Genomic DNA, 27,193 nt, shown 5'->3' on the forward strand with positions numbered 1-27,193 from the left:
TGCGAAGTTTAACTCTGATATTGCACTGAGAAGATGTCTGTTAGTAGGCTTGTATGGAACTTAAGAAAATATGCAGAAAATATGCAGTAAGACTACAAGGGTAACCTGTCTACTGCACTTAAGGAATCCCATAGTCCCTATAACTAATGTAGCCAGTCTGCCATGCGTAGAAGACATACTAAGATTGCTGGTCAATTTGCGCCTAGAGGGCTTTGAGAGTAGGCTGTTTTTATTGCCTAGAATATGCTATGTGGGTAGCTTGTCTTTTCGCACAAATGATCGAATCGCACAACAGCATCAAAAATAAGCTCCACCTGAGCTTAAGGTACGTATAGAAGCACCACTTTGGTGGAAATCTGTCGCATGCACAGCCTCCCATCCACGCACCTTAGAATGCTATTACGGCTACCAAAACTTTGGCCTAGCTGAACACATAACGGTTTTTGCCTCCTTACACCACACGTGCCGCAACACCTCTGCCATTCAGATACGGAAAGAAACTATGACAATATTTGGTCTATCTGGTCACATAACAAATCCCCTGCACTAGCACACTGTTGTGACCACCCTCAGCACCCATCCACATGCCTGACCTCTTGGGATACTTACTGGAGACTCTCCAGCCCACCTTATTCCCAATCCTGGCCAAATGCACACATGCATTGTAAGCCATGTTCAAGAATTTTTCCACCCCTGGACTTCGGTACCCAAAGGCGTTCTCATAACAAGCACCAGGAGGCCATACAAATGGGAAAGGCTGCTTTATACATTGCTGCTACTACTACTTAACATGTTGGGACCTAATCCTTTCATTTCTAGGACGCGGAAGAGCCATTCCCATTCCTCCAAATCAAAAGCTTCAACTGTGTTCAGAGAAACCACTCCTAACTCTTCTTTAGCATCCTGCACTTTATTTAACATCTACTGGAGTCTCCTGAGATTCATCGTTGTTTTCCTGCCCCGCACAAGTCGCTAGCACTTTGCATAGTATTTTGGTATCAATTTTTAGCATTAAAATTAGGCAGTATGGTTCACTTCACTGTTGTTCTTTCCCCAGTTTCAGTAACACTATGATAAAGGCTTCTCTCATCAATGTCAGAAGGCACCCCTTATTAAAGGCTGTTTCATAAAGTTGCTGCAGTGTAGGGACTAGTATGTCAGTGTATGTGTTGTAAAATTCTGCCGGCAGGCAGTCGCCTCCCGGTGTTTTCCCATTCCTGAGGGACTCTACCACCAGTTTAATCTCCTCTTCCATCAGGGGTTCCTCTAACACGGATACAACCTCCTCCCGCCGTTTAGGAAGGAAAGCCTGTTCCAGCACATTCCCCATGCCGATAGCACTCACAGACCGGTACTACTGTGTAGCTGCTCATTGTATTGTTGGAAAACTGTGTTTATGCCTCTCTGCGTCGTGACCAGATTTCCATTCCAGGATTCAATGGGTTGCGGTTGTTCGCATCTGGGAATCCAAGCCAAGAGTCTAACTGCCCTATCCCCTTGCCCGTGAAGCCTTGCTGGCATGGTCATGTTTCCCCAGGAATTCAAGTGCTTGCTGTTGGTGAACCCTCGCCTGGAGAAGCTCAGCCCCACATAGTGACCCCAATGCCATATCGCCCTCTTACATTCTAATCCGGTCTTCTACCCACTTCAGGGTTGAGGATAGTGTAGAGTGGATGCCATGAGTAGTGGCTATACATCTCCCCCTAACTGTCACTTTGAATGCCTCCCAGAGCGACCCATAGTCATCCATTGATCTTTTGGTTAAACTCAAAGTATTCTTCAATAGCTTGTCTGATCTCCCTTCGGTCTGCCCCATCTACATCTCCCCCTAACTGTCACTTTGAATGCCTCCCAGAGCGACCCATAGTCATCCATTGATCTTTTGGTTAAACTCAAAGTATTCTTCAATAGCTTGTCTGATCTCCCTTCGGTCTGCCCCATCTGTCAGCGTTTCCACCCATAGCCTCCAGGTTGGAAATGAGTGCAGTAGCTTCCTCCAGATCAACGTAGCTTTTAGTGGGGTATGATCTGACAAAGTCCTTCCCAGATATTCGACTTCAAGGAAATACTGATATTGATGTATGTACATCATTAACCTTTGCTCTTTATTGACCTCAAGTAGCAGTTCTATAGGGAACTACAGTAAACCAGCTAGACAAAGGGGCATAGCTACAGAGAGAGGGGATGAATGACCCATAGATAAATTGGGAGCTTTAGTAATAGATCTGTGCTATTGAAAAACCTTTCATCAGCTGCAATCTGGTATGAACCTTTTCTTTGTGTCAGTATTTCACTGTAGATTTAATACCTCCCCTTTTCCTCTGCATAGATCTCTGATTGCAGCTTTTATTTACTTGTTTTATTTTTATATGTGTCTTAGCCAACTCATGGCTTTTCAAAATATAGCAACATACATTTAAAAAACAAATTTACAGCATAAAAACAGTATATATTCAATTTCATAAAAAGATAAAAGCGGGAAGAGAAAGACTAAAAAAGAGAAAAAGAAAAGTAAAAGAACAAAATATACAATAGACAATTTCCCTTCCCGGAATCCATGATTTGTTAATGAAGACAGTTGCAAGGCATTGCATTAAGAATAGATCACAAATCTCCCCTTAAACCCAGATTACTCATATGATTGCCTTAGGACCTGCCTGTTCCGAATCAGAATCAGAATTTAGCAATACGGCGTAATGCTTGGAGCACTAGAATCACTTGGATTGTTGGAGCGGCATCTTCTCCTACAATCAATCTATTCCAAAACATCTCAGAGTGTAGATATCTACTCTCTCTACTGCATGGAAAACATTTCTCCTCACCTCACTGGTACCACTGCAGTTCAATAGAATATGTTTGAGGGATTGGACAATATTTTCTTTGCATCAAGAGCAACCAGTTCCCCAAGTGTTACCCTTGTCACAGAACATTAGGACTTCTACGGTAGACACAGGATTGAGATGTATCCTCAGAAATTTATGCCTCAACCTAGTATTGAGGAAGCGTCTGATATATCTCAGAATGGTTCCCATGTTTTTGTCAATTGGGAGGAAAGATTTTGCTAGGACTAAGGAACGCATCGTATCAATGGTGCGTATCGAATCCGTTCTTTTCATCAATCTTGTTGTGCGAAATGGGTCAGAGATAAACTCCTCAACATTCATTTCACAGTCTGGGAGACTTTTTGATACCAATTTTTTATATTTTTTATTAGTCTCAGAGGATTCAGTCCTAATGTGGATGCAATATTTTCGTAGAGGGAATTAGCCTGTGAAACTATAATCGATCTGTACAGTGAAGTGATCCGCCAGCCCACATGCATTTGTAATGAAGAAAGCCCCAGTTCAAATCTTACAAGACTGGCCATAGGAAGGGAGAGAGGCAGACCCAGTACTTTTTTCCAGAGTCTACCCTCTACTGTTATCCAGTTGGTCACCCAGAGCAGAGGTTTGGTGTCGATCCCATAAAGCAAAGCTCGGAGTACCTTGGCTAGATAACATTTTATTAAAAGCTCCAAGGAAAACTTATAATATTTTCTCAGAACTCCACTCATCAGGCTAGGCAGACCTTTTGACTTATCATCTAGATTCAAGTTCAATTCATTTAGTGTGGGGCAGGCATATCATTTAAAGCCCAGCTATGTCAACTTTGTCACCATTAGTATCTCCTCATCTCCTAAGGCCCATTGTAACTGTCAAAACTGTTTCCCAGGCCTTTTGCAGATCATTATGTTTGATTTTTTCACATTAATCTCCAATTCATTTATCTCTGCATGGTTCCACGTTGCTTTTAAAAGGCACTGCAGATCTACCAGAGAATAGTCCAGTAGGACTATATCATCGGCATAAGCCAGCCATCTGACAGGAGTACCTCCTATCGTAGGGCTGACCAATGCTGCGGAAACCAAACTTCTGTCCAAATCAGCCATGTAGAGGTTGAACAGAATAGGAGCTAGGAGGCAACCCTGCCAAAACCCTCTGCCCACCCCTACTGGGATTGCAGCTTTTAAATGTTTGTAAGTATGACTCCACTTTGCAGTGATACAATGGTTTCCAATAAGTTGTTCAAGTGCCTGGAAACATTTGAACACGTTTTACCCATAGATTTGTTTTGTGAGCCATTCAGTCAAAGTTTTCATAGACATGATTCAGTACAATTTGGGCTATTGAATAGTAGAGGATAGGTGTTAACCTCCAACAGAGGTGTATGTGCGTGTGTGTGAGTGTGTGTTCATATATATTCAGAGTACACATGTGAGCCTGGTTTAATCACAATGTAAAAAGCTATGTATTCAGAAGGGAGACCGTGCAGCTGAATTGTTAGAGCATGGCTTTACCAGTGTTAGGTGTTGCTGATTCAAAGGCCAGATATTGGCTTAAAAATACTCAAACTACCACAATGAGCTAAGTGTTTGGAGGAAATCGTAACAATCGTTTTCTTTTTAATGTTTGTTGACTGTTATAAGAATATTGTTATCTTTATTTCCATTACAAATGAACCTGAGAGAGAAAAAGAGCAACAACAATGCTAGTTCCAGATTAATCTTCATCCATGACACTGTTGACAGGTATGTCAAGATGCAAAAAACAATCATTAGTTGATTTCCTTTAGCTAAATAGTTAGACCATGTGTTTGCAGGGGCAAGGTTGTAGGTTCAATTCCACTAGTTGGCTTGCAAATATTGATACTGGTATGGGGAACTGCACTTTGGGGGAAATAGGTAACGTTTGTAAAAAAATATTGTTTTGCCTTTATTTCCATTACAATTGACTCTGCGAGAAAGAGCTGCACCTAGGTTAATCTGAGCACCCATTGCCAGTTGCCAGATGCATCTTCATCCATTACACCTGTGGAATCCTAAAAAATACAATGTTACGGCTGTTACACAGAGCAAAGGAAAAATACACCGAAACAGGCTTCATAAAGATTCCCAGAATCTGTATTACAAAACTGAACAGTATTCAACAAAGTACACAAATAGCTATTTGGCCGTCAATACATCACAGAAACCACCAGCAGGGTTCAATATGAGCAGTGAGGGGCTTTCCTAGCTGGACATCGGCGCTTTTATACAATTTGTAAAATGATGTCCAGCCCCCTTACAAGTTAATCATGCACTGGGCTAGGGTCGCGCCAGGTTCACTTTCCTAATTTACATATCTCGTACATGCGGTTTACTTTTCAATACATTTACTAGTACACTCCATTATTCTACAATTTAACATTTATACTCTTTATATATTGCTTTAATACAGACCAAACAATGTTTCACATATTATATTTGGATAGCATTACTGTTCTTGTATACTTGTAGTTTAATATTGGCATTTCAAGTAATCCCCTGCTCCAAGGTCAACAAAGGACAAGGTCTACATGAGCCTAACATGTAGCCTGAAGGCAGGTTGGACATTAACATCCCGACAGAGGTTGGAGAGGTTAAGGCAAGAACAAGGACACATGAGACGGCCATTTTAGATTACAGGGTGACTTTGTATAAAACCCCAAAATGGCGGTTTCTAACCTAAAATGGAGGCTTGATTCAAGATGGCGGCTTACATCAATTTCTAAGGTCAAGACCCTGCCGCAGAGAGTTATTCGCGTACAATTTTCAAGCAACTTGGCGTAGGCCAATATACATACAAATCGTTTGTAATAAGAGGCATAATTTAATATCTGGTTTGACAAACCCTCCTTTTGGCCTATGCCAAGTGCTAATACTATTTCTGATTTGATTGCAAGTAACTCCATGCGTCATCGTCCAGACACCCCGAATCATTGTTGGACATATCTATTGCCATTAGGTCTGGTACCAGAGTTCCCTTCAACACATACTCTTTAGAGAGCTCCTTTGGGGCGTATATTTTATTCCCTAATACACTTGTTGCTTGCGCGCAACATCCCCCTAATACTGAGCATATGCCAGGGAGACACTGTATACAACAGCAAAGAAACAGAAAACTTCCCAAGATAATCAGTAGGGCCGAGAACAACTTCCATCCCCATGACCGTAGGAGGTCCCAAAACCATGTACCAAGTTCCCAATTTCCCTCAGGAACATGTACTTCTGAACTAAGGACATGTAGATTTTGGATCGCCCTAAAGATCTTTGGAGAGGAGTCTGGAACGTAAACGCAGCAAGCGGACCCCACTAATTTACATACTCCTCCTCGCTCTGCCAGGATGACATCTAATGCCATCCGGTTCTGAGGACCCACTAATCTTATCGCTCTCTGCTCTAGCGTCATATCATAGAGTATGTCAGTGGTCCGATTGATGGTTCTCTCCAATACTCTCGCTAGTCCCCTAATATCTTCTGAATTCGTAATTTGCCCAAAAAATTGTACAAAAGAATTCATAATATCTCCTAAAGTTTGCTCTGGAGTATCTCCTTTTACACCTCGTCGTGGACGAGTCTTTGAAATTTCTGTAGTGCTGGCAATAAATACCCCAGGTAATAGAATCCCTAAATAACAGGTTCCTTGCCAATCCCTGGGCAACCACGTAAATGCCACATTACTGCAAACAAAATAGACAGGTTCGCCTACGTACAGAGGTCTGTTTTCACTAGTCAAATTTGCAACGTTGGCGCACTTTCTAAAATTACCCATTGACCGTGTTCCATTCCTCTGTATTCAGAAGGATACTGAATCGGCGCTTTGATTAACAGAATAAGATGGAGGCGTGGCATCCTTATTGCCTATAGGAGCCATTTCGAAAGAGATTAAAGACTGAAAAGGACGAGACAATCTATCAGAGGGCCTAACAGAAGCAACGTTTGGCTTGCTTCTATTTGCAAAAAGCGAGCATCCCAGGGGCATCAAAACATTCTTTTCAAAACTATTTAAATTTGTACCATCAAAGTTCCTTGAAATGCTGTCATTCCATCGACCAAAAAATAGTGCTCTAAGAGAAGCGTAACAGGCAGTTGTCAGAGGCAGAGACCTAGCCCTTTATCCCCATGTTGTGGTAAATGTGTACAGATCCAGCAATTGGTCTTATTAAAAATTGCATGAGTGGCATTCATGATTAATAAAAGGGTATTATCCTGATAATTCCGTCTATGCAAAGAATCTCTAGGCGACAACGTATGCAATTGTACAGAAGGAGTGGGAATCACAGATGCATTTTCAATAGGTAAAAAGTCCTCTAACGGATATGCTTCTTCCAGATAGGATAGCATAACCCAAACCCAAAAGTCATTACAAATCCAGTAATTAGTACGAGAAGGCAACAATACACTTTGGGGGTCCTGTTACATACTTGATCATTCTCTCTGCTAGTCATATTTTTATGTAAAAGTTCAGTATGAGCGGTAGCGGGTGCAGGCATCGTAGTCTTCAATCGAAAAAACACCAATTGTTCGTTTATTGGCGACTCCAGTCGCGCGTCTTCTTAATGTCTTTCCCACAAACTTTAGCCGACAGAATCTTTCCGTACAATCGGGCCAAAAAGACAAGCCCCCAAATGATTTTTTCCACTCACACAGTCAGACCATGCTGTACATTATTTCCTTGGGCGCAAATTATATTTTGCCGTTTCTGATGAGAACAAAGTGTCATCACTTCCTCCTGGAAGTGGTGAACGGACGGAAATGGGATCAAGAAAGGATTGATCCGGAATTTCCACTGTTGGGGAGTGCGGAGACAAGATGGCCGTTTTGTCTGGCCCTGCGGATTCTGAAGCGGTCTCCGATTCTCCCTTGTTGGTTGTTGCTGTTGCAGGCACGAGAGTTACAGCAGTGGGAAAAGATTCTGTGTCTTCTGTATCATATAGCACGGGCTGTGTGATCCGTTTGGTGTGCGTCGCATGTCTCCAGTGTTTTCGACCCGCTACCTGCACGGCAGTCTGGGTGACTAGCAGGACTTGGTAGGGACCCCTCCAGCAAGGTGCAAGGCAAGATGACCTCTCAAAAACCTTTGTGAGGATCCAGTCCCCCGGTCGTAGACTGTGACCGGGGTACTCGTAGTGTACAGGTAATGCCTCTCGCACCTGGTGATAAATTGAAAACAGATTTTTAGTCAACTGGTTACAGTAGTCTGAAAGAAGCACATTTTCTATATCCCGTAATGAGCGACTTTTTGGCATACCCCAAATATTAGCAGGTCTCCCCATTACCACCTCAAAGGGAGAGAGCCCAGTCTTAGTTTGAGGGGTCGTTCTCATCGATAGTAACACGATCGGTAAGGCGTCTGGCCATTTTAGCTTAGTGCCAGCACACGTCTTAGCGAGTTTGTTCTTTATAATGCCACTGTGCCTTTCAACTAATCCGGCACTCTGGGCATGTGTAGCTGAATGGAACCGCTTGTCAATCTGTAGTCCTTTGCAAATTTGCAGGACTACAGTGGCAATAAAGTGTGGCCCATTATCAGACCAGACGATTCTTGGCAGCCCGAACCTAGGAAAAAACTCTTTCAACAGAGTTTTTGCCGTGGTTATGGCCGTTGCATCTTTAACCGGGTAGGCCTCAACCCACTTACTAAAGGCGCAAATAACAACCAATACATATTTAAGATTGTTACACCGTTCCATTTCAATAAAATCAAAGTGAATAACCTCAAACGGGACAGAAGGTGGAGCGAAACTTCCTCTAGGAGTCGAGGTACCTTTCCCTACATTGCGCTGCAAGCAAACCATGCAGTTCTGGACAAAACGCTCCGCAATTTTGAAAATCTTATCATTGGCCCATACACTGTGTAGCATTTTTGTTTGTTTCCTCGCACACACGTGTCGGACCATGAGCCATAATAACCATCATTGTAATGTATGCGTCAGGGAGTAACCATTTCCCTTCAACATTGTCTACCCAACACCCATCATCATCCAATCTTCCTGCACCCTCGATCCATCTCTTAGTTTCCTCTATGGTAGCATCTGCTTGAATATCTTTTACAACATCAATACTTTCTCCCAAAGTGCAAACATTTACAACTTCTTTTACAGCGTACATTTCTGAACTGAAATCAGTGGCAGTCTGCTTAGCTATCTGATCGGCAAAGGCATTCCCTTTTCCTACATCATCTGTAACTTTTTGATGTGCTGAACATTTTATGATAGCTAACTGAACAGGGAGTGCAAGTGCTGAAAGCAATCGCACTATTAAAGTGTCGTGCTGGATTTTCGTTCTGTGCGAGGTCAAGAAACCTCGTTCTTTCCAAAGTCTACCGAAATTGTGGGCCACCCCAAAAGCATACTGACTGTCAGTATATATATTCACTGTACGCCCTTCAGAAAGCTCACAAGCTCGAGTTAACGCTATAATTTCTGCAACCTGCGCAGAGTTATGCATAATTCTTTTGGTTTCCACAACCGTGCTTAAAGTAGTGACAGCATAAGCAGCCGTGGATGTACCGTCTGGAAGTTTAAAACAAGAGCCATCATAAAATAGCTCTACTTGAGGGCTATTCAAAGGCATGTCTTTCAAATCGATCCTGCCTTTAGTCTCTTGTTCTGTCATATAAAGGCAATCGTGTGACGTATCGTCATTATCAACAATATTTTGTGAGACAGGTAAAAGTTCAGCCGGATTTAATACACAACACCTCTGAATTTGAATGTGGGGAGCAAACAAGATCAGTTCATATCATGTCAATCGTGCAGAAGTGAGGTGTTGCGTTTGAGTTCTATTCAATAGAATATCTACAGAGTGAGGTACCATTAGGGTTAACGCATGACCCAGGACCATTCCCTCACTCTGTTTTACAGACGCAGCAGCAGCAGCAACAGCGCGCAAACATCTTGGCAAAGTGCATGCTACAGGATCAAGGGCGGAGGAATAGTAGCCGCACGGCCTATTCTTCCCTCCATGTTCCTGCGTTAACACAGCCAAAGCACATCCATCACGTTCATGCACAAACAATACAAAGGCCTTATCATAATTCAGAGTTCCTTAAACCGGCGCCGAACACAGCGCAGATTTGAGCAAATCGAATGCTGTCTGGTGTTCCAAGGTCCATGGCAATGGCAAAGAAATGCCCTTCTTTGTCAAAGCCAACATTGGTTTAATCGTTAACGAAAAATTCGGGATCTACAATAAGAAGCCATACCTATCAAGGCTCTAACTTCCTTTTGCGTATTTGGGACAGGCATACCAGAAATGGTCTTTATTCGTTCAGGTGTCAACCGTCTTCCCTCCTTTGACAGGAGATAGCCTAAATAGGCGACCTCCTGGCAACAATATTGGTTTCTTAAGTGAAGCTTTGTGGCCATGTTTTGCTAGATGACAAAGCAACAACACGGTGCCTTCTTTACAGGCACTCTCAGAATCAGCAGCCAAGAGGAGGTCATCTACGTACTGTAGTAACGTGCAAATAGTAGGCAACTCGAGGGTATCAAGCTGCTCTTTCAATGCCCTACTATAAATACTTGGACTCTCAGTGTACACTTGTGGTGCACGAGTGAATGTAAACGAGCGTCCACCTAGGGTAAACGCAAACAAATACCTACTATCCTTGTGTATAGGAATACTGAAAAACGCGTTTTTAAGATCAACAACGCTAAAGTGGGTGGCAGAAGCCGGAATCATGGTTAATATCGTTGTAACATCAGGTACAATAGGAAATTGAGGAGCCACAATTTTGTTAATAGCGCGTAAATCAATTATAAAACGAAAGGGAATCGCATTATCACCTTTTTTGTATACTGGCAAAATGGGGCTGTTACATATGCTACCCGTAATCTCCTCAAATACTCCACGATGTACAAAATCAGAAACTATACATTTCAAAGCATGTTCGCCTTCAACTGAGATCTTATATTGTGGGATGCGAGGCAATTTTACTCCATGTTTCAAAATAATTTTAACAGGTTCAATTTGGAGAATGCCCACATCATTATCATCGATTGCCCATAAGCATTCTGGAACGTTACTAAATTCTGGCGGTAAAGGTCGAGTCAAAAACTGAGAGGCGAGTGATTGCTGGGGTGAAATTGTTAGCCGAATCCCATCCGGAGAACAATGAATTACTGTGCGTACTGCCTTCAACAAATTTAGCCCCAGCAAGTTCTCCCCACAGTTTGTGGTAAGTAAAAATGGACACTGTTCCGTGAAGGGACCCAGTGTTATCGGTACCGGCAAAGAGACCGGACAAACTACAGGTGTGCCTGAAAACCCTACGGAAACGTTAGATTGCCCTGACAGGGGAATATTTGGAACCCGTGAATGGTCAATGGAACATTTCTGTGCTCCCGTATCTACTAAAAATAGATGCTTCCTATTTCCCACCGCCATCTCAACGTACGGGCCTTTCTGATGAACGGGAATAGATGTAGGTTCCAAATCCTGCTTCGGGCAATCCTAGCGGAACAAAGTATTATCAAAAGGAAGTTCTTCAGAGAGGTACGCGGCAGAAGGGTGATCAAAATTGTTTCTATTATCCACATTCGAAACTTGCTTATCTTGTGAAGGAGATTGCTGTGATTCTGGTGCAAACTGACCTCTACCAGGGCCCCCTGCACCTGGGCGACCTCTGGATCGTCTACCCATGTTCCCAAATGACCTTTGCTGTAAGGTCGGACATTGTGCGCGCCAGTGGCCTTCCTGCCGGCAATAGGCACACTGGTTAATGGTTACCGGAGCCAAGAACGCACTTCCCTGTGGAATGTACTGACCTCTAAATTGATTAGCGCCGCTAGGGTTTCTAACGATCTGCTGCAATAAAACTTTAGTTTTCAAGTCAACCTTTTTTTCTCAAGCTTCTCTTTTTCAGTGTTTACACGATTTTCATAATACTGAGCCATATGCAATACTTCTGATTGGGACTTTGCCTGCCAAGCTCTTTCAGAGGACATAATCTGTAACTGGATGTCAGGCAGCAATCCACATACAAATTTGTCGACAAACAACCTTTTCCCTGACTCTGTGCCCAAATCTTGTCCACTGAAATCCGAGAATACCTGCTCGAACCGATTGAAAAAATTAGTAGCACCCTCAGACTTTCCTTGGACAGAGGCCGTAAGCTTGTCCCATATGATTCTTTTTTCTGGAACCATAGTTTTCAATTTTACAATAATTCTATCAGGCAAGGTTAATATTACTTGAGGTGGTCGTTCGCCAGCTGGTCTTTCTCTGTCCAGCCTAGTCATGTTATCCCATGTATCTCCCAACCCAGGTATGTCATCTATAGTCCTAATCTGCTTCCACAAATCAACTGGCAGGAGTACGGGAAATAATAGGTCAATATCACTTAGAGTGAATACCGATGACTGTAAGACAGACTCTATTTCTTTATAGAATCCAGTTAGATTTTTTCGTATATCAGGAATAGATTGCTTTATGGTGTTCACTTCCTGTCTTGAAAACGGACGTGAACAAACTGTGAAACGTAATGTGCAGGAATTTCTCCGGCTACTATACCTCGTGCAGCATCAGCCGCAATCTCAACTTTTGGGACAAATGTCGGAGGGACCTCTCTCATAGGCAACTGAGAAGTAGGCAGCTCCGGACGCTTACTAAGCAGCAGAGCCAAGTGAAGCGCTAAGGCAGTCAGAGAAGTATCAATCGAAAAAACCCTCTTATAAACACTCAACAATTCTGCGGGACAACAAATCTTTCTTCTTACACACTCATTCTGCAGGTGCTCTACCATCACCTGTATTACTTTCTTTTGCATTTCTAACGTATATTGACTGTATGTGTCATATACTTCTTCTGGAGTTATCGACATAGCCGAAATCCATCTTATCGCGTCCTTTGTACAAATTCGTGCTTACTCACCTTTTAATTCTCGACAAGGAGAAAACCGTTTCTGTAAGTACATAATACCTAAACTATCACCATCTACTTCCTCATTCTGTAACTCTTCTAACTCCTTCCTATACTCAAAAATCCTCTCGACATGCTCATATACCTTCTCCTCAGTATCTCTGGACAATGCTAAGGCGTTCAAATCCATAACCCTTGTGGGAAATCTACATCATCTTGTCTATTCCACATTATACTTAAATGAGTCCCTAATCCTTCGATAAAAACATTTTTCTCAGGAATATCTTTTAAATTTTCGAGTGTGGAAAAAACATCATCTTGTTCACCCTTCTCCATACAATGTTTAGCCCAAGCAGTCAATTCATTCCTCTTGTCTGGCGACACAGTATTACGAGTCACAACCCTTGGTCTTGCTCCCTGGTATACTACAAGCAATGCAGAATCACTTGGAAGAGGAAGAGTAGGCACATTCTGAATAACAACAGGTAAAGGCAAGGGGGCAGGCAAAGGGGCGACGGCTGGAAGAACAACAGGAAGAATAACAGGGTGGACCGGAGGAACTATGGGAGGGGGAACTACAACAGGAAGGTGCAAAGCGCCAGGAGGAGGGACATATGGAGGTGGCGTGGAGGCATCGGGCCTTCGTTCATGCAAAAGTTTATTAATCAATTCATCTGACGTATGAAAATCTTTTGAAGGATAGATTTTCTGAATGCCTAATTCAAATGCCCTGTCCGTGTTCCTAACTGACTCCAATTGCTTATTTGGATCATATAACCGTGCCTTTTTTCGACACTCGTCATATGTCGATGCATATGTTTCTCTCTACTCTTTTGTTGCTGCAAAGCTTCTATTTTCCAACTATGCAATGCGTCAAATGCTGCAGGCCTAGCCTTCTTCTTTATTAATACAGACTCTAAATATTCTATACGAGGGATTTCAAAACTACCATTGGTTGGCCACCGAAGATTAGAATTATGTCTGGTTTGTCTGTGCCAAATGTCATTAAATGCTATACTACCAAAGCCTTTCTTACAGTACATAGTACATGCCGGCGACCCCTCCTGTGGTGTGGGACGGCTATCTTCCAAAGATTGTCTGTCACTGCGGAAAAATGCCCTAAAGCAGGCAGACAATTTCCCAGGCATATCAAAGTTCTGGTGTTACCTGGTTAAATAATTGTGCTCGCGAGTACAATGCTCCAAATTCAAATTTGTCAGGGTTAAATTAAGAATCGGGACACGATTCACCTGACCAAAGGACTGAGAGGCCCGATCGGGTTACTAAGGGCAATGCAAAGGACCCACATGTCTGGTGATTTTCGGCAAATTTACCCACCTCAAATATATGGACCCTCATCAAGACGTCGTCTCGGGCTATAGCTCACCGTCCAGGGATCGGATCGTGCAGTTTCGTCGAGGAATTCACTTCTCGTCTTAAGAGTGGCCGGTTCTGTTGACACCGTCCGATCCCGGTCCGATAGCCGAGCCAACCTTCAACGAGAGTCAATCTTGAGGGTCCCTATTCGGGCGCCATCTGTGGAATCCTAAAAAATACAATGTTACAGCTGTAACACAGAGCAAAGGAAAATACACCGTCACGGGCTTTATAAAGATTCCCAGAATCTTTATTACAAAACTGAACAGTATTCAACAAAGTACACAAATAGCTATTTGGCCGTCAATACATCACAGAAACCACCAGCAGGGTTCAATATGAGCAGTGAGGGGGTTTCCTAGCTGAACATCTGCGCTTTTATAATATGATGTAATATTTACCACAAGGACAGTACTAACACACCCATGATTCCGATATTGGTTGCTATATACAGTACTGTACCAAGTTTGATGTTATCTGTATTGTTTAACTTGATGAACATGAAGAATGAATACTATAGATGGTTGCCCAGTTACTGGGCGCTACCTGCTAAATAAAGCAGTTTTTTTGTCAAAATTTGTTGCCCTAAGATATGTGTATGGATCAAATCCACAAATAAACTGTTCCACTATGGGATACTTAGCTTACTTTTGAAGCATTAATACGTAATGAAACTGACACAACGTAGCAGACGCACAAATAGGACTGTAGTGTCAACAAATTCATATGTGGTTGGAACCCTCCCTTTGTTTTCCACTCAAACTTGCTAGAGGCAGAATGCCGATGCGCAATTCGGTATAAAGCTCTCTCATCAGTATTAGTCGCATTCTATCTAAGTAACATTAAAATCCAAAAGTTATCTTACATGACGACTATAAGGCTGGGCTAGTTGAGTTTGCTAGTTTCAATTGAATTTTGCTCAACCATCTTCTCTCATAAGCTTTTTTCAATTGTGTCTTAAAATTTGTTGTAATTGTTTGCAGTCAGTAACTTCCCTACCCCATAGAAAAGAGCTAGTTTTTTTAATAGCTGCCAGCCAAGGTAGCTTTAAACTTCCAGGCTGGGATAGAACATCTTTTACGGCTTTTCTGTAATTGTCCCTATTACAATTGGTCCATAATCGAACCCATGAAAACACAGGCCGCAATCCACAAATAAAACCGATACTCTGCAGATCCATATCGCAGGAGACCGGAACATCGGGAGCGTTTATGGGAAGGCCCAAAATGTTTTTTAAAAATGTATGCTCCACAACCTGCTGCATACTGGTGTTACACATGCCCCAGAGCTTGGCCCCAAATACAGCTGCCTGTCTAGCTTGGCTCTTGTAAAACTGAAAGGTTGTCCTTAACCGTTTGAATTGTATTATATTACTGATTGAGAATACATAGGACAAGCACAATACTCTCTGAGGCAAACTTGTTCATAGCTTTATTGTTGTTTTTTCATTCTGTAGTGTCCCTTGTTTGCTTTGGTCCAGGTGTATCGTTTGCAGGGGGTGCGCCTATGTTTATCTCAGTGAGTTGGATAGCAGGGCTTTTAGTAATTTCCTGAATGTTAGGTGGTCTTCTGTCGTTCTTATTTCCTCTGGTAGCGAGTGCTGTATTGTCTTATGGAGGGGAGATCATTATTTCTGTTTTGGTTCGATACAACTTGAGGTTGCTGTTTGTAATCCAGGGGTTTGTGGCGGTGGTGCATTTGTTGAGGGTGTTGTCAGGGTCTCAGTCAGACATTATCTTGAAGATTTGTGGGTGTCATCTGCATAGTTATAGGCTGTCAGTCCATGGGTTTGAATTAGTTTCATTAGGAGGGTCACGTAGAAGTGGAAGAGATGCACGGAGAGGCTTGATCATTGTGTTACACCACGGGTGCAATTTTTAGTGTTTGATGTAAATGGCGGGAGGTGTCTCCTTTCGGTTCGGTTGATGATGAAAGGTTTCAGCCATTGTAGTGCAGAGCTTTTAATGCTGCATTCCTGATTCTCTTTGATTGCGTTGTTTTTCTGATTGCGTCAAAGGCGGTTGATATGTCCATGGAGTGGAGTGCTGATTAAGTTCCTCTCATGGATCTGAGGCCGACTTGGGATTGGTGAAGTATTCCATTGCTTTCTACATGTTGAGTAGTTCTTTGTAAACTTGGCTCTGTAAGAAGTCCTTTGGATATGGTATATTTGATATAGGTCTGTAGTTACTACGGTCTTCTGCATTTCCTGTGTCATCTCTTAGGAAGGATTTGATGTACGCTGATTTGAGTGATTTTGGTACTATTCCTCTCTTTAGCAATAAATTAATTACTAGTCAGAAGTATAAAGCTGGTGTTTTGTGGTTGAGAAGTTCTTTGTAGATACCCGGCAGGCATTGGTCACTGGGAGATCCTGCAATGTTGGTGCCTTTTATTAGTTTGACAAACCTTTCCTTGACTATAGGTTCAAATCGATTGAGAGTTGTGGTGGTTGATGGAGTGTTGGTTTTCTGGGAGAGTGTTTGGGGTACTTCGTCCTGTGTCGATGGTCCATTGTATTGCTTCAGTTTTTGCTCTTAGATGGGCCATTATATTGTCACATAGGATTGTGATGGTACAATGCTTTTTCGATTTTGTTGCTGATTGGATTCTTCCAGTGGGGAGGAAGGATAGCTCAGGGGCAATGCGTTTGTCTTAGAAACAAGACAACGTTGTGCAACACAGCGTTGAATCCCCATACCACGCTTAGAAACCACTTGCTGGTATAAAGTGCGTTATTAATGAAAAATAAAATAAATACATTCTTGAAGTGTAGTATGCTTTTTTGGCTTTCAGGACTGCTGATTTGTATATTCGTATTCATCAATGGTAGTTGGTTCTGTCCAATTGGTCATAGTGCTTTTCCAATTTTTTTTTCCAGTTTATGTTTTTTTTGGAGTTCCCTCAGTTCTACTGTGAACCATCTTGCTGTGATTTTCTTTGGAGTGTGTTTTTAAAGAGTTTTAGCGTTGCTAATTGATCCAGCCCATCTGTGACCCAGGTGTGAAGCATCTCTTCCACTGAGCCCGGTGTCATTCTATTTAGCTGGGAGGTGACGGGTTTGGTAGATTCCAAAATATCTGTTAGGACTTCCAGGTAAAGTATTTTCCAGTTTCTTTTTTCTGTCGCTGAGAGTTTTATGTGTGTGGGCATCATGCAGCTTGAGATTTTGAAGGTGAATGGGATCATATGATGCTCACTCCATTTGATTGGTACTGGTGGGGCAGAAGATTGCGTCTAAAGTGTTTCCAGCTCTGTAGGTGGGAACATTTACTATTTGTTTGAAGTGAAGGGTTTCAATTAGGGTGCTAAGGGAGTTTTTAGTGGTTTTATTTTCTCTTTTGAAACAAATGTTGTAGTCCTCGCAGAACAATTATGCTGTCATGTGCTGTAGAGAAGTTGGCAATGGCATCAGTGATATTTGTGGTGAAGTTACGGTTGTAGGTGGGCAGTCCATAGAGCAGAAGGAGCAGAAGGAACAGTAAGTGGAATTTGTCATGGAGCTTAAGATTGACTACGAGTGATTTTCAGTCTTACGTGTCGGTTGAGGGATGTTGAGCAGATGCGATTTTTGTGCACACGGGCGATTCCTCCACCGCTTCCGTTTTCTCTGTTAGGGTAGATTAGTTTGTAGTTGTCGGTTATGGCTCTGTGGAAGATTACATTGTAGTTGTCAGATAGCGATGTTTCTGTGAGAAAGAGCGCATCTGTTCTGGTTTTGTTTTAGAGGTCGTACCTTTCTGTTTTGTGCTTTGTCATTGCTTGCACATTGAGTAGGATGAAGTGTGATGTTTGCAAGTTGGGTTGTGCTTTGTTAAGTTTCATTTCTCACGATTCAGTTGGGGCGGTGATGGTACGACACATTTGTTGCCTGCAAGGACGTCATTTCACCAAAACGCCAGGCGTAGCAGAAGTGACATCACATGGCCCTTGACCTCTGATGACATCACAGGAAGTGAATTCATGAGACCACCTCTCGAAGTGACATCACGTGAAGCAATAGAACATGATCATTTATCCCTTGACAAAACAGGAAGTGGCATCACATACCATTGTTTCTAAGTACACTATGAAAAATATGGTTACAGCATCACTGTAACATGATATACATTTCGTATAAAAATGGATCACCATATGTATCAGCAGAAAAAAAACATGCTATAACTGCAACTAGCAAAAAGCAAAATACATAGTCTGAAATGGATGCTTTTTCTAGTATAAATGCTTTTTGGAGGATTTTGTCTGCATTGTGAATTTGGGGTGTTTACGACATCACGTGAAGCAATGGAACATGAACAGAGGTTTCACCCTCTGAAGTGTGCCTGAAATAAACCTTTAATGAGTCTAGCAATTATGGTATTGAATTCCTATTTTGTCTTATTTAGGGTCGCTACTCAAAGTGTTACCCTTGTGGAAGCCCCTGTTTTTTTGAGAAGCATGAACAAGAAAGCCAGCCACTCTAGAAACAAAGAGGCACGTGGCAACAACCCAGGAGGTCCATTTATTTTAGGGGTAGCAAGGGAGGTCAAACATGCGACCCCTGGTGACCCCTAAATGACGTCCCTGGTTGCCCAAGCTTTGGTTTTTGATTTCCTTGATGATTCTGAATAATTCCCTTTGTGGGTTTGTTACTGATTGTATTATTGCAGTGTAGTTTTCTTTTCTTGCTTTCAGGGCTTCTGATTTGTAAATTTGAATTTGTTCTTGGTATTTGTTTTTTTCCGATAGTAGAGACTTTTCCATTGTTTTTCCAGTTTGCGTTTCTTTTTGTTCCCTCCATTCTTATTCTTATGTGAACCATCTTGCTGCAATTTTCTTTGGGGTGGATTTGAAGAGTTTTGCAGGTGTTAATTGGTATAGGTCAGCTGTAATCCAAGTGTCAAGTTTCTCTTCTGCTGAGTCTGGAGTCATTGTATTTAGCTGGAAGTTCTTTCGTTTGGTTGATTCCAGTAGCTCTGTCGGGTCAAGTCTCTTCCAGTTTCATTTGTTTATCTCAGGGAAGTTTTACAATTGTGGGCATCATGCAGGTTTGGGGTTTTGACAGTGAATGGGATCATATGGTGATTGCTCTATATGATATGTGCTGGTGGGGCAGTGGTTGAGAGTCCATCTCTGCAGAATATTGAATCTAAAGTGTGTCCAGTGCTGTCAGTGGGGCCGCTTACTATTTATTTGAATTGGAGAATTTCCAATAGGGTGCTGAGGGAGTCTGCTGTGGTTGTTGAAGTCCCCCTTAATAATTATGTTGTCATGATAAGTGGAGAGGTTGGCAATGGTGTCTGTGAGATTTGTGGAAAAGTTGGGGTTGTAGGATTGTAGTCTGTAGATCAGGATGAACAGTAGGTTGGATTGTTTGTTGAGCTTGATGTTGATTAGGAGTGATTCACAATATTCTATGTTGGTTGAGGGGAGTGGTATGGAGCCAAAGTGGTCTTTGTGCACTATTTTGATACCTCCTCCTCCCCAGGTTATTGTGTTAGAATGTCTTAGTTTGGATTTGTCGGGTATGGCTTCATGGGATATTGTTTTGTAATTGTCCGATAGGCATGCTTTTGTGAGGAAGAGTCTGCCAGTGCTGCCCTCGCTTAGCAGGTCATAAAGTTCTGTTTTGTGTTTAGCCAGTGTGTGATTTTCTTTGTTCTTTGTTGAGTATTCTTGCTGTTATTTGCTGGTTGTTTAGTTGGCGCCTATCTTGTTATGTACGGAGTGTTGATGGTTAGGGATTGTAGCCTATCTTTGATTCTTGTTGGGGTGCTGTGTCTTGACTGTCGTGTAGTCAGAAGAGTCCTCTGTCCACAAGTGCCGCATAGAGAGAATCTTAATCACTCTCTGTACAACCTTTGATGCCACTGGTGGGAGATGATCTTCCGGAACCGTGGACCTCTGGGAAACCCGAACCACTGTAAAGAAAGCACTGGTTAAGTAACAAGCCTAAAACAGCAATAACAAACCAGACAACAAGGAAGTGGAACGGTTTTACCAATAAGTGGCCGTGGAATATCTGCTACACCTATAGAGGAGGTTCCGGGACCCAGCAAGGCTGTTTCCTTTTGCAGGGCAGTAGGTGTCACTGAGCTGCGTGTGCCGGGCCCACCTGTTGTCAGAGTTCGGACAAAGAAGCTGAGCAGAACATAGTACCAAAGGATTAAGGAAGTAGAATGTCCAGAAGGAAGGCTGTGAATCGTAGCAAGGAATCCAATGAAGCAAGAACCAGAAGCCAGGGGAAATCCAATAGCAGTCCGTAGAGTAATCCGAGGTCAGTGTCCAAGTAATCCGAAGGAATAAATGTAGCGCCGAACAGGTGTCCAAATAAACAGCTGTGAAGCACCGAAGTGTTGCGATGCGGCTGTTTAAATACCGGTGCTGCCTATTACCTTCCGGTCACATGAGTCGTAACCGCATCACGTGAGCGTAACTTAGAAACACGTGAGCGGGGAATGCTGGTCATGTGACGCGGAAGAAGCCGGTCTTGCAATCGCCAAGGAACACGCCAATGGAACGGGCGTCTCCGCGAGTAGCCAGCATGTCGAACCATGCGCGGTGTCACATGGGAACTCGGGGAAAGCACAAGTGAGTCCCGGAACCGGGCAAGAGGACTGGATGGGGTGGAGGTGTGAGAACGGGCAGGGGGAACACTAGGAACACTGAGGGGTGAGGGTGAGTGTGTGACATGGGGCTAATCTGAAAATCTCTTTAGAGTTGCTGGGTTCTGTGTGTTGTGGTATATGATTTGGTGGTCTGGTTGGGTCCACTCCAGGATTCCTTGGGCCCTCAGTTGTGGGTTGTTTGTTTTACTTTGTGGATGGATTGTAGGGGGAAAGGTAGCATGAGATGTATGCTCTTTTTGTTCTTGTCTTGGTCCGTATCTTTAGTCCACTTAGTGGTGGATGGGGGGGATATTGAGGTATCGTAAATTATGTTAGGTGGCTCTTGTTCAGCGGAGGTGTGATTTTATTCTTCTTTCTTATTCTGTTTTCCATTCTTGCTTCTTTCTCCTTCTTGTATCGTGGCATATTTGTGGTCTTTGTGTGTTAACCTGTAGAGGCTCTGTGTTGTACGTCTAGTTTGGTTGTGTGATTACATTATTTTTGGTGTATTGATGTGATTAGGTGAGTCGTGGTGTTAAATGGTTTTTGATTGGGAAGATTGATGTGGGCTTAGATGTAATGGCAAGTTCCTCCGTGTGGTTCTAGGTTTGTGGTGGGTTGCTTTGTCTCAGGTCTTGCAGCTTTGTCCTTTGTTCAATGTGCGTGGACTTCCTGAGACAGCTTTTTTCTTTGCCTCAGTGTTAGGACTATGTGCTGTATCCACAGTGGTACGTTCCTAGCTGTCGTTGTAGTGTTGTGGTGCCTTGCTTTTCATCTCGATATTGTGTTCGGGTTTGTGATATTTTCCAAAGAAGGGTACCCTCCTGTGTTTATTTCTTCACTGAGATCAGTGATAGATCAATGTGCTGCAACTCACTCTGGCGCCTGCCTTGCTGTGTTGTAAGATTGTGGTGACTTGCTTGTTTTACCTCAGTCTTGGGTGGGGTTTGTGTTATGTTCCAGGGGTAGGTGCCCTCCTGAGTTGATTACTTTCCTGATCTTGGTGGTAAGTTGGTGTACTGCGATAAGTCAATGATTTGGGGTTGTGGTGGCTTGTTTCTCTCTATGGTCTTGTCTCCAGGTTGTATTTTTGTTTTGGTCTTGATAATTTCGGTTTCCCTGGGCCGGAAAAATACCTGTGGAACTTATTGCATGGTTGTGACAGTAGCATGATATTAAGGCAGCAAAAACTACCTTTGTGGTCCTGGCGGCGTTAGATGTAGCTAGTACCAAAATAAAAAAAACAGTGGTGACGTATCTGGTAGTGAGATCTACTTGTGGGACAATTTAGGGGCTAAATACAAGTAGTGGCACTACACTAATTGTTGCGTGATGACAAGATAGCAAAATCTACTTTTGCACACACTTTGGGCTAGTTGCAAGTATTGCCAAAATGCCTGCAGTGGTGTGATAAGAAGGCATCAAAGACTACTTTTTACGCACGCTAGGGCTCAATGCAAGTAGTGGCACTACACTAATAGTATCATGATAAGGCAGCCAAATCCAATTGTGAACACTCTGTGGGCTGGATGGGAGTATTGCCAAAATAGCTGCAGTGTTGTGATAACAAGGCAGCAAAGTCTACTTTTTAGGGCACTCTTGGGCTAAATGCAAGTAGTAGCACTACATTAATAGTGGTGTGATGACAAGGCAGCAAAATATTATTTTGGACACTCTGTGGGCTAGATGCGAGTATTTTTCCAATAGATGGTCATTTCATTAGAGTTCACCAGATAATCAGTAGTCTGGATCACTAACACGTTTAAATGATTTATTATTAACACAAACATGCCTCTGTTTTCCAATTAATCAGGTGTTCCACAAACCAATTCCATACATAATCAGAATCTGTGATAATCACCAGTTCTGTGAGTTGGTGGTTTATGGCAGTAAGGCCAGCTTGATAAATTGTCATCAGCTCTGCCACCTGATTACTTCAGGGACCTATTTTCTAACCAGTAGAGGGTTCAGGAAGATCATTCCCCACACGTTCCCAATGTCAGCGACCAATTATTTTTCATCTTCTTTAGTAATATGGCAGGTACATCCATCCACTTAAACTGTGGATTTCCCCTGACAATCATTTTCTTCATATAACTTATGTAAGGACACCGGGTATGCATCCATATTATCAATGTTCATTAGGCTTTCCTCCTCAAGAAAGTCTTCTAAAGCACAAGCATGTGCGTCTGCCAAGCTTTCAGAAATTGGGCTCTTGCTATTTTGGCTGTACCTGACCTCCACGGGAAAGCCCTGCATTGACAGAATACAAGAAGTAATTATTCAGTTAGAGACATTCTCAGCCTGAATTCTATCACTTTGTAGATATTGTAAAGGTTGGTGGGAGGTCTCTACTATGATGTGCTCCCCTTGGATAAATGGGCGGTATTTTTTCAATGCCCACACCATTGCCAGGAGTGCTTGCAATCATTGAATTTCTTTTCTATGGAGGATAATGTTTTGCTCGAATAGGAGATTTCCTTTTTGACTTGATGGAGTAAGCAAAACGTGAAACATCTGATAGACTTCACTTCAACAAATTGTCAGTCCAAGGAGGCTTTTGAACTCGGACAGAGTTGTGGGGTTCTTTAATTTGAGAAGTGCATCAACATTTTCTGGTGATGGAGACCCTCTTGTCCAAGAGAGTTCTCTCTGGGTTTGCACAGCTGTGCTTTCTGGAAAAAGATGTCACACCAGTTTTTGGCAACAGGACAACATCATATCGGATTTCTAAAATATATTCTTCCACAGTTGTGTTTTTGAACTGCAGAGATAATGAACACAGGCCACGTTTCTGGTTTCGTCAAATCAGATGCAGCCTTGTGAAGAAAAATGTTGAACTAATTTCCTGAATTAATGTATCTAAAAAGCTTGTGGGTCCAAGCATATTGTTGCCCCCCGAAGGTAAAGGAAAGCTTATAATAATCTTCCCTATTCACTGGCGCTGTCAATAACCATTTGTCAGGTCAAGGAGTGAGTACAGTTTTGATCCATGTGCCTGTGCCAGTCCTTGGTAAATATAGGGTAGAGGCCACCTTGACATATGGCACCATTTATCCAACTCACTCAGACCAGAACAAAGCCTCCTTTTTCCATTTGATTTTAGGATCCCTAGTACTGGATTATTAAAGGTATTTTGGATAGGATGCATTATCCCGTGGGATTCCAGATTTCTGATAATCTCCAAGAGTAATTCCATAGACGTGAGAGGCAACCCGTATTGTCTTACAAACACCAGAGTCATTTTCATTTTTAAATCAATAGAATAGCATTGGGAGTCGTTCGTCCAAATCCAATAGATGTGTCTGTGCTCAAAGTAACAATTTGAGCATCACTCTGATCCACCAATAGTTGATTGGTGTCCTCATTTAAATTGACAAGTGGTGTTGGATGTAGGGACAATCCTTGTTGTTGGAGAGTATGATCAAAATGTATTAATGCTTCAGATTTATGAGTGTTTTAATTAATTTTGATTGCTACTGTACCTTTTAACACCTGTGCTTGGATAGCAACTTCTTATTTTGCTAGGATTTAAACAGCATAATGCAACAGTTCAGCTGACTGAAATGCTTTCTCAACATTGTGAAAGCCCATTGTGTTACCTTCCAGTCTTGACCAAACTTTATTATGAATAAATTCCAAATGAATTGCAAATACATGGAGAATATAGCTACGCATATACAATTCACAAGTGACATCCCTAATGATCCAACAATTACGGTTGATCGTTTTATTGTCAGTTGACATTTTTAACATGAACCTTCCCAGTAGTCATGTTTTGAATGTTGGGTTTCCAGACCAACTTCCCATTTATTTGTCAACATAAAAGTGGGAATAGTGTGATCTTTTTCGAGTTGCTGAATCAGTTCTTCTATTATGAAGCTTTTTCCATTGTTTAGAGAGGCTCTGGCAAGCACAGAAACTTTCACTCCATTTATCTGAATGGGGAAGAATCTGTGTTCGTCCCTTTCTCTGAATGTTTTGCTGGACCTCTTTCAGGAGAACTTTGGATTTCTTTGGGGTCCTCCTGAGCGTAGAGCTTCAAGAAATCCCATTCCAACTTGAAAGACCACTTGTTGTTGGGAGAAAGATTCATTTTCAGGAGTTGGGATGAGTTCTCCTCACCACTTTGTTCTACTACTGGGATAATGATGATCTTGTGAACCTGATTATTCTGAAAATGAAATTCAATTTAGTTGGGATATCTTTCAATCAAGTAACAAGTATAATTCAGGTGGGCATGATTAGCACTCCTCTTCAACTTGATTGGATGGTTTGTTTGGGTCCAGATAACCTGGTTTACACAATAAAACAGAGAGGGCAGACTCCAAAGGAAAAAAAATCCCAAGTACACAGAGTGTGCAGTGAAGAACCCTACGGATCCCTTACTGAAACCCTGCCTAAAGTCTCTCCCCAGGTGACCAGGGGAAGGCAGACACTTCCTGATCCCAACCCTAGGGTTGGTGCACTGCGGGAGGATCACCTGGGTGAAGACAAGGCTCAGGGTGGTGAGGAGATTCTATCGGATAAGGCACAGCATGTTTCCACTGACAGGAAGACTCTTCCAAATGTATCTAAAGAGATACTGGCTTATTGTTGTTGTAATGTCCCTGACTTTTATGTTAAAAGTAGAAATGGGAACACTAGTCTTATAAAAACTGAACAAGCTTTACCAAAGGAAAGATATTTTTGGGTATCCCAAATCAAACACCCTCATTACTCCCAATGGTACAATATAAAGGAATCTGGAAATGTTGTCTTTAGTATGTTACCTTCCTCTACAACAACTATTTCTAACAGTCCTTATCTTAATGAGTTCTGGGAAATTACATCTACCCTTAAAACTAACTCAAATGTCAAAAGAACTAGTTTTACTGAAGGGGGCTACACCCCAGATTCCTAGAGGTATTGAGAGGAGGAAGAGGGCTGAAGAGGCATGCAGATGTAGTAGCCAGGCAATTAAGCCTAGTAGCCATTGCAGTAGTCAGGCAATTGAGCTTAACAGCCCACACCTGAAAGTTGGTACTAAACTTGGGGGGCATAAAAAGCCCCCTCAGGAAGGAAGGAGTAGAAGGAGCTGGAACGTTAGCTGGAAGTAGGCTGTAGTAGTATAAACAGAGAAGAAGCATGAGGCTGGCAAACCATGCAGAAGTGGCAGCACAAGAGGGACGCTGAAATATGGAGACAGCAGATTTCACCTGCAAGTTCTGAGAGAGTCCTATTCTCCCAAAATATGAAGTGCAGAGGCTGTGCAGCGGAAGACGTGCAAGAGACTAAGTTTTCCCCATATGAGCCTGATTGCTGTTATTGCAGAGCTGTGAACATGCAGAAAACTAAGGCCAGAAGCAAGTGGTAAGCTGAGGGTCTCAGGAGGAAAAGGAACTCCAAAATCAAGTGGCCAAACTGGAGACACACGTGCAAAAGAAGGGTGTGGGTTCCCAGAGAGCCAGAAGCAGTAGAAGTGGTAGCGGAAGTCAGGAGGGCAGTGCAACGTGCAAAACAAGTGTCTGAGACGCCGATGAGTGAAGCAGGGTGTTCTAAAACACTGCGCAAGCCTTGCCGGTAACTGTAGCCAGATACTTACTTACTTATTACTTTAATCGAGTGAAAGCTGTTAGTTGAATCCAAAGTCTTATTAACAATGGAAATGTAGCACTAGCGTATACTGTGAAAGATCTAACATTTATATGAGAGCTAAAGTCATAGAAATCCATTGTTGAACTACTTAAAGATTGATGATGTCAAACGGAGTGGTCATGTGTCCCTAATTAAGAAGAGGGAACACAATCTAAACTATTACTGAATACCTAACCTTGACAATGCAAGAGTAACACGTTTTAAAGGCCAAAAACTACAACAAAAAGAGGTTGCATTTGCCTAATTGTAATTTCGATAGAAAGTCAGCACTTTATCCTTTGCTGTTACATGGAAATACAATTCTCTCTTACTCTTTAAACCATGAAATCTACTTTAAAGAGAGGTCATGTGTGCCCAATTGTGTTTTCAACCAAAAGACTGAATCTGTTAATGTATCTAAAAGTAATATATCTTTAATTTCTTTATTTTTTCAATTTCAACTTAATTTTCCTTTTCCAAGTTAAAACAAACAAGAAATTACACAATTGAATGAAAAATATAACATAACCCGGGGAGGCGATAGGAAACAGCAGGAACAGTTACGTTGCCAAGCACAAATAATGCATTCCCTTTCCTTGCACACATTTCTAAGTTCATCTTCCGTCCTTGAGTCCGGTGGAATAAACCGGTGTCATGAGAACATTTCCTTCACAAATAAGTTCAGGGCCTCTTCCGCAGGGCCATTCCAACCCGCACAAAGATTAGTTCTTTGAGCACCACCTTAGGGTTGGCAGTTTCCACACCACCCCGGGAACCGCTATGCATCCCCGAGGAAGGGGGACCAGATGCAGTAGAATTTCCCCAAATACCCTAGGCGTGCTGCTGTGATTTTCTCTGCCACTGCATTTCGGCCACCACATAGTGATCGCTAGCCCCGTTGCACACTTCCAGA

This window comes from Ambystoma mexicanum, chromosome 2q (genome assembly GCF_040938575.1).
Source record: "Ambystoma mexicanum isolate Mex_15411 chromosome 2q, UKY_AmexF1_1, whole genome shotgun sequence".
In the NCBI taxonomy this organism is placed as follows: domain Eukaryota; kingdom Metazoa; phylum Chordata; class Amphibia; order Caudata; family Ambystomatidae; genus Ambystoma; species Ambystoma mexicanum.